Raw genomic sequence first — 7,500 nt, 5'->3', positions numbered from 1 at the left:
GTGGGTGGGTGGTCATTTTATGAAACAGTGGTCTGGAGGTGTATATATATATACATATATATCATATGGATGCGATTTGGAGGAAAGTGTTTTTGTTTTTTTCTGTTTGTTGATCTGTGTCTGTCTGCACACACGGTGTGTGTGTGTGTGTGTGTGTGTGTGTGTGTGTGTGTGTGTGTGCGCGCGCGCGTGTGTGTGTCTGTGTCTGTGTGTCTGTTTATGTGTGTGCATGGTCTTGTGTGTGTGTGTGTGTGTGTGTGTGTGTGTGTGTATGTGATGAGATGAGGACACACAGAGGACAGAGAGAGAGAGAGAGAGAGAGAGAGAGAGAGAGAGAGAGAGAGAGAGAGTGTGTGTGTGTGTGTGTTTATATGTGTGTCTGTGTGTGTGCGCGCTCTCTCGCGCGTGTGTGCGTGTGTGTGTGTATGCGTATGTGTGTGTGTGTGTGAAGGATGAGAGGAGAAAAAAGAGAGTGTCATTCCCTCTAGGGGCCGTGATGCCGGGGGCTCTGTCAGTTATAAACGGTACCCCCCCCCACACACACACACACGCACACACACCCGACCCCCCCCCCCCCCCCCCCCCCCGGAAACCCCTCCCCTCATGTTAGAAAAATTCCTATCACTCCTTGTTTCTAGTTTGTTTGTTTTTTGTTTTGTTTTGTTGTTGTTGTTTTTTCTTTCGGTCGTCTCTTCCTAAGTTTCTGGTTTGCTGGTTTATTCAGCTTGATTATTTTCTAGAACGTATGAATCATAGGCCTGTTGTTTTTGCGATAATAATTTCTGGACTTTTTTTGACTTGGCTTTTTTGGGGGCGGGGTTGAAAAAATATTATCTACACACATTTACAAACATTTTCTTAATCGACTTCGTAAAAGATAAGTCGTTAATCTAACAAGCGAAACAACTGATAATGAATGCAAAAAGTTTTTAAAAAAAACCCATTAACGTTCTCAGTCTCTTGTGAAGACACTTTCGTATAGATAAGGCGTCATCAAATCATTCAAAAATGTTAATGCATAATTGTCACGTTACTAAAGCATAGTATTATGCACTTGACTTAATTAAGAACGTGTGCATGAATATAGCTGTGCTTGTGCCCGAGTTCCCTTATTTTTGAAGTTTCCTGCTTTTCGCCTTGTTGCACACGGGATCGATGTGGACAATGCGTGTGCTTTTTCATGCCTAAATGATGTTGTTGTTGTTGTTTTTTTGTTTTTTGTTTTTGTTTTGCCAGAATGTTTACATCTCTGATATGGCCCCTTGCGGTCAACCAGGGCGGCGATAGGCAAAAAACTGAAAAGTCTGGCCACGATGATTTCAGTGCGTTCAACCCGGGCGATAGGCTCAAAAAAAAAAAAAAAAAGAAAGGAAAAAAAAAAAGAAGAATGTCTAGAGAGTAACATGACCTCGATGAATTTTTTTTTTCTTTTTTTTTTCCGTTTATCTGTCATGATCACCAACCCTTCTGTCTCCATCAGCTCCTGGTGTGACAGCAGATTGAACAAACCCCATTTGCCATTTCTTCCTGAACGTCCCGCCTGCCTGCCAAACTGACTGGCAATGTGGAGAGAATTAATTAATTTTGGATGCTGGTCAAAAAAAAAAAAAAAAAAAAAAAAAATGTCTTGAACATGATGACCACCCGTTCCATTTTCCCACCCTCTGTTGTGGCGATTAAACAAATTTCTAATTACTACATGGTGTGTTGTCAGAACAGTGTGTGTTTGTGTGTGTGTGGGGGGGGGGGGGGGGGGGGGGGGGGGGGGGGGGGGGGCGGGAAAGGGGGGAGGGAGGGAGCGGGTGGGGGTGGTTGTGCGGGCTGCAGTCTTTGGGTAATGTGTGTCTGCTCTTCTTGTTCTGTTTGTCCTTGTTCTTGTGAGTGTTCTTCTTCTTCTTCTTCTTCTTCTTCTTCTTTATCATCATCATCATCATCATCATCATCATTACTTTCTTCTTCTTCTTCTTCTTCTTCTTCTTCTTCTTCTTCTTCTTCTTCTTCTTCTTCTTCTTTATCATCATCATCATCATCACCATCATCACCATCATCATCATCATCATTACCTTCTTCTTCTTCTTTATCATCATCATAATCATCATCATCATCATATCATTACATTCTCTTCTTCATTATCAACATCATTTTCTTCTTCTTCTTTATCATCATCATCATCATCATCATTACCTTCTTCTTCTACTGCTATTTCTACCTCTTCTTTATCATCATCACCATCATGACCTTCTTCTTCTTATTATTCCTTTTCTTCTTCTTCTTCGTCGTCTTCTTGTTCTTGTTCTTCTACTTCTTCCTCTTCTTCTTCTTTATCATCAACATCATCATTACCTTCTTCTTCTTCTTCTTTATCATCATCATCATCATCATCATCATTACCTCCTCCTTCTTCTTCTTCCTCTTCTTTATCATTATCATCATCATTACCTTCTTCTTCTTCTTCTACCTCGGTGAAGAGTCATTAGGGCGCCGCCTACAGAACAGTTCATCAGAACACTCCAGGTCGGTCTGTCGGTTGTGTTCCAATCTTGTGTCTTTGCAAAATGCTTTTCCCGTCTGTCACAGCAACGCTATCAACCCTTTGTAGATGTTTTTTTTGCTTTTCCCGTCTGTCACAGCAACGCTATCAACCCTTTGTAGATGTTGTTTTTGCTTTTCCCGTCTGTCACAGCAACGCTATCAACCCTTTGTAGATGTTTTTTTTTGCTTTTCCCGTCTGTCACAGCAACGCTATCAACCCTTTGTTGATGTTGTTTTTGCTTTTCCCGTCTGTCACAGCAACGCTATCAACCCTTTGTAGATGTTTTTTTTTGCTTTTCCCGTCTGTCACAGCAACGCTATCAACCCTTTGTAGATGTTTTTTTTTGCTTTTCCCATCTGTCACAGCAACGCTATCAACCCTTTGTAGATGTTGTTTTTGCTTTTCCCATCTGTCACAGCAACGCTATCAACCCTTTGTAGATGTTTTTTTTGCTTTTCCCATCTGTCACAGCAACGCTATCAACCCTTTGTAGATGTTTTTTTTTGCTTTTCCCATCTGTCACAGCAACGCTATCAACCCTTTGTAGATGTTGTTTTTTTTTCTGTCTTTTCCGCTGTCTTCATCACTCAACAGTTCCATGGAGAACTGTTTTAGCAAGGCCATTCTTCCTACGTGGTCTTAACATCGTAGGATTTTTTTTTTTTTTTTTTTTTTTTTTTTTCAAACTTACGTCAATAGATTCTTGTCATGGTCCCATGGTGCTGCTCGATGGTTTATTCATTGATGATGTGGTCAGTGTGTGTGTGTGTGATGTCTTGTATCTCACTTACTGGTAAGGTCAGTGAATCTGTGATGTGGTCAGTGTGTGTGATGTCTTGTATCTCACTTACTGGTAAGGTCAGTGAATCTGTGATGTGGTCAGTGTGTGTGTGATGTCTTGTATCTCACTTACTGGTAAGGTCAAGGAATCTGTGATGTGGTCAGTGTGTGTGATGTCTTGTATCTCACTTACTGGTAAGGTCAGGGAATCTGTGATGTGGTCAGTGTGTATGATGTTTTGTATCTCACTTACTGGTAAGGTCAGTGAATCTGTGATGTGGTCAGTGTGTGTGATGTCTTGTATCTCACTTACTGGTAAGGTCAGTGAATCTGTGATGTGGTCAGTGTGTGTGATGTCTTGTATCTCACTTACTGGTAAAGTCAGCAAATCTGTGATGTGGTCAGTGTGTGTGATGTTTTGTATCTCACTTACTGGTAAGGTCAGTGAACCTGTGATGTGGTCAGTGTGTGTGACGTCTTGTATCTCACTTACTGGTAAGATCAGTGAATCTGTGATGTGGTCAGTGTGTGTGATGTTTTGTATCTCACTTACTGGTAAGGTGAGCGAATCTGTGTTGTGGTCAGTGTGTGTGACGTCTTGTATCTCACTTACTGGTAAGATCAGTGAATCTGTGATGTGGTCAGTGTGTGTGACGTCTTGTATCTCACTTACTGGTAAGGTCAGAGAACCTGTGATGTGGTCAGTGTGTGTGACGTCTTGTATCTCACTTACTGGTAAGATCAGTGAATCTGTGATGTGGTCAGTGTGTGTGACGTCTTGTATCTCACTTACTGGTAAGATCAGTGAATCTGTGATGTGGGCAGTGTGTGTGATGTCTTGTATCTCACTTACTGGTAAGGTCAGTGAATCTGTGATGTGGTCAGTGTGTGTGATGTCTTGTATCTCACTTACTGGTAAGGTCAGGGAATCTGTGATGTGGTCAGTGTGTGTGATGTCTTGTATCTCACTTACTGGTAAGGTCAGGGAATCTGTGATGTGGTCAGTGTGTGTGATGTTTTGTATCTCACTTACTGGTAAGGTCAGGGAATCTGTGATGTGGTCGGTGTGTGTGATGTCTTGTATCTCACTTACTGGTAAAGTCAGGGAATCTGTGATGTGGTCAGTGTGTGTGTGATGTCTTGTATCTCACTTACTGGTAAGGTCAGGGAATCTGTGATGTGGTCAGTGTGTGTTTTGTCTTGTATCTCACTTACTGGTAAGGTCAGTGAATCTGTGATGTGGTCAGTGCGTGTGATATTTGGTATCTCACTTGCTGGTAAGGTCAGGGAATCTGTGATGTGGTCAGTGTGTGTGATGTCTTGTATCTCACTTACTGGTAAAGTCAGCGAATCTGTGATGTGGTCAGTGTGTGTGATGTCTTGTATCTCACTTACTGGTAAGATCAGTGAATCTGTGATGTGGTCAGTGTGTGTGATGTTTTGTATCTCACTTACTGGTAAAGTCAGCAAATCTGTGATGTGGTCAGTGTGTGTGATGTTTTGTATCTCACTTACTGGTAAGGTCAGTGAACCTGTGATGTGGTCAGTGTGTGTGATGTCTTGTATCTCACTTACTGGTAAAGTCAGGGAATCTGTGATGTGGTCAGTGTGTGTGTGATGTCTTGTATCTCACTTACTGGCAAAGTTAGCGAATCTGTGATGTGGTCAGTGTGTGTGATGTTTGGTATCTCACTTACTGGTAAGGTCAGTGAACCTGTGATGTGGTCAGTGTGTGTGATGTTTTGTATCTCACTTACTGGTAAGGTCAGTGGATCTGTGATGTGGTCAGTGTGTATGATGTTTTGTATCTCACTTACTGGTAAGGTCAGGGAATATGTGATGTGGTCAGTGTGTGTTTTGTCTTGTATCTCACTTACTGGTAAGGTCAGTGAATCTGTGATGTGGTCAGTGTGTGTGATGTTTTGTATCTCACTTACTGGTAAGGTCAGGGAATCTGTGATGTGGTCAGTGTGTGTGATGTTTTGTATCTCACTTACTGGTAAGGTCAGTGAATCTGTGATGTGGTCAGTGTGTGTGATGTTTTGTATCTCACTTACTGGTAAGGTCAGCAATTCTGTGATGTGGTCAGTGTGTGTGATGTCTTGTATCTCACTTACTGGTAAGGTCAGGGAATCTGTGATGTGGTCAGTGTGTGTGATGTTTTGTATCTCACTTACTGGTAAGGTCAGTGAATCTGTGATGCGGTCAGTGTGTGTGATGTCTTGTATCTCACTTACTGGCAAAGTTAGCGAATCTGTGATGTGGTCAGTGTGTGTGATGTTTGGTATCTCACTTACTGGTAAGGTCAGTGAACCTGTGATGTGGTCAGTGTGTGTGATGTTTTGTATCTCACTTACTGGTAAGGTCAGTGGATCTGTGATGTGGTCAGTGTGTATGATGTTTTGTATCTCACTTACTGGTAAGGTCAGGGAATATGTGATGTGGTCAGTGTGTGTTTTGTCTTGTATCTCACTTACTGGTAAGGTCAGTGAATCTGTGGTGTGGTCAGTGTGTGTGATGTTTTGTATCTCACTTACTGGTAAGGTCAGGGAATCTGTGATGTGGTCAGTGTGTGTGTGATGTTTTGTATCTCACTTACTGGTAAGGTCAGTGAATCTGTGATGTGGTCAGTGTGTGTGATGTTTTGTATCTCACTTACTGGTAAGGTCAGTGAATCTGTGATGTGGTCAGTGTGTGTGATGTTTTGTATCTCACTTACTGGTAAGGTCAGGGAATCTGTGATGTGGTCAGTGTGTGTGATTTTTGGTATCTCACTGGTAAGGTCAGGGAATATGTGATGTGGTCAGTGTGTGTTATGTTTGGTATCTCACTTACTGGTAAGATCAGCGATTCTGTGATGTGGTCAGTGTGTGTGATGTCTTGTATCTCACTTACTGGTAAGGTCAGATAACCTATCTCCTCTGCTACTGGTAACCGTGTAACCCAGTCCTGCCGATCTGCCGCCTGTGGGGGGTAAACCCAACATGAAAACTCCGATGTGAAAGAGGGGTAGACTCAACGCCCAATTTGAGGTGCTCAAAACACGCCGCAAATGCACCTGGACCCCTCTTGTTATTATTATTATTATTATTATTATTATTATTATTATTATTATTTCATTGATGGCATGCTGGCAGTAGTTGTACGTTGTTATTGAACCGTATTCTGGTTTCGCCAGATCTTCTTCTTCTTCGTTCGTGGGCTGCAACTCCCATGTTCATTTGTATGTTCACGAGTGGGCTTTAACGAACGTGTATATCTGTTTTTATTCCGCCATGTAGGCAGCCATACTCCGTTTTCGGGGGTGTTTCGCCAGATCAATACTCCATCTTGCTCTCGACGATCAGCTTCTTGACAGCTCTGTCCACATGTTCCCAGAAGATTCAAACACTCCACAGTAGACCACCCCTCCTCTGTCCCTGGACCTGGAAGGAGACCACTCACTCTCTCCCTTCGTCAAATTGCTGCACTCAGGTCAGCACAGGTCTTTTCAAGTCTGGCCTGAAAACCTACCTCGTTTCCAAAGCAGATTTATCCTTCCCCCACCTCTCTTTCTGGCCTACAGTTTCTTTTCTGACTTTCTGTTTTCATGTATGTATCAGTATTGTCTTTCATCTCTCATAATCAGATTTACGCTTATGTGTGAATGACTCTTGTGAACGCGTTTTGATTTGTGTCTGCACAAGATTCAACTAACTAAATAAATAAATAGATAACTAAACAAATCAATAAGTAAATGAAACAATGTTAATCTCGGTAATCCGTCATAGTCGGAAGATGATGCGGTCTGTGTTGTCAGCGATGAGAGCGCAATGGCTCCACAGTCTAAGACTGGAGGCACACGGGCACCTGCAGGTGATACAGTGGTGGCGTGTTGTTTGAACACTGTTAACAGTGCGACGTCTGTCTCTTGCAGCAGCGAGACGTATTCGCCGGTCATCTTCAAAGTCAGCCATCGTTCTGGAAACGAGAGATCTCCATGCTGGTCTGCTTGCTGCAGAGGTTTCAAGATCGCGAAGCTGAATGCCTCTCCATTTTGGGTAGCTCTGTAGAGAGTCTTTACACCTACGTTCGGGCCTTCCCTACGTGCGCGAGGCTTCCTTTTCTTGAGCTGCTCATGCATCAGTTGTCTGTGTATGCTTCTTCTTCTGCGTTCACTCGTATGCACACGAGTGGGCTTTTACGTG

The 7,500-nt window shown here is 42.8% G+C and overlaps 1 protein-coding gene across 1 annotated transcript in view; it reads left to right on the top strand.

The window, feature by feature from the left end:
• Positions 1 to 7,500, top strand: part of LOC143282416 (gonadotropin-releasing hormone receptor-like) — a 282,537-nt gene that overhangs the window by 99,721 nt on the left and 175,316 nt on the right. The gene's annotated exons all lie outside the window — the stretch shown is intronic.

This window comes from Babylonia areolata, chromosome 5, assembly GCF_041734735.1.
Source record: "Babylonia areolata isolate BAREFJ2019XMU chromosome 5, ASM4173473v1, whole genome shotgun sequence".
NCBI lineage: Eukaryota > Metazoa > Mollusca > Gastropoda > Neogastropoda > Buccinidae > Babylonia > Babylonia areolata.
The sequence above is the reverse complement of the archived record's forward strand: the minus strand, read 5'-3'. Positions and strand labels throughout refer to the sequence as shown.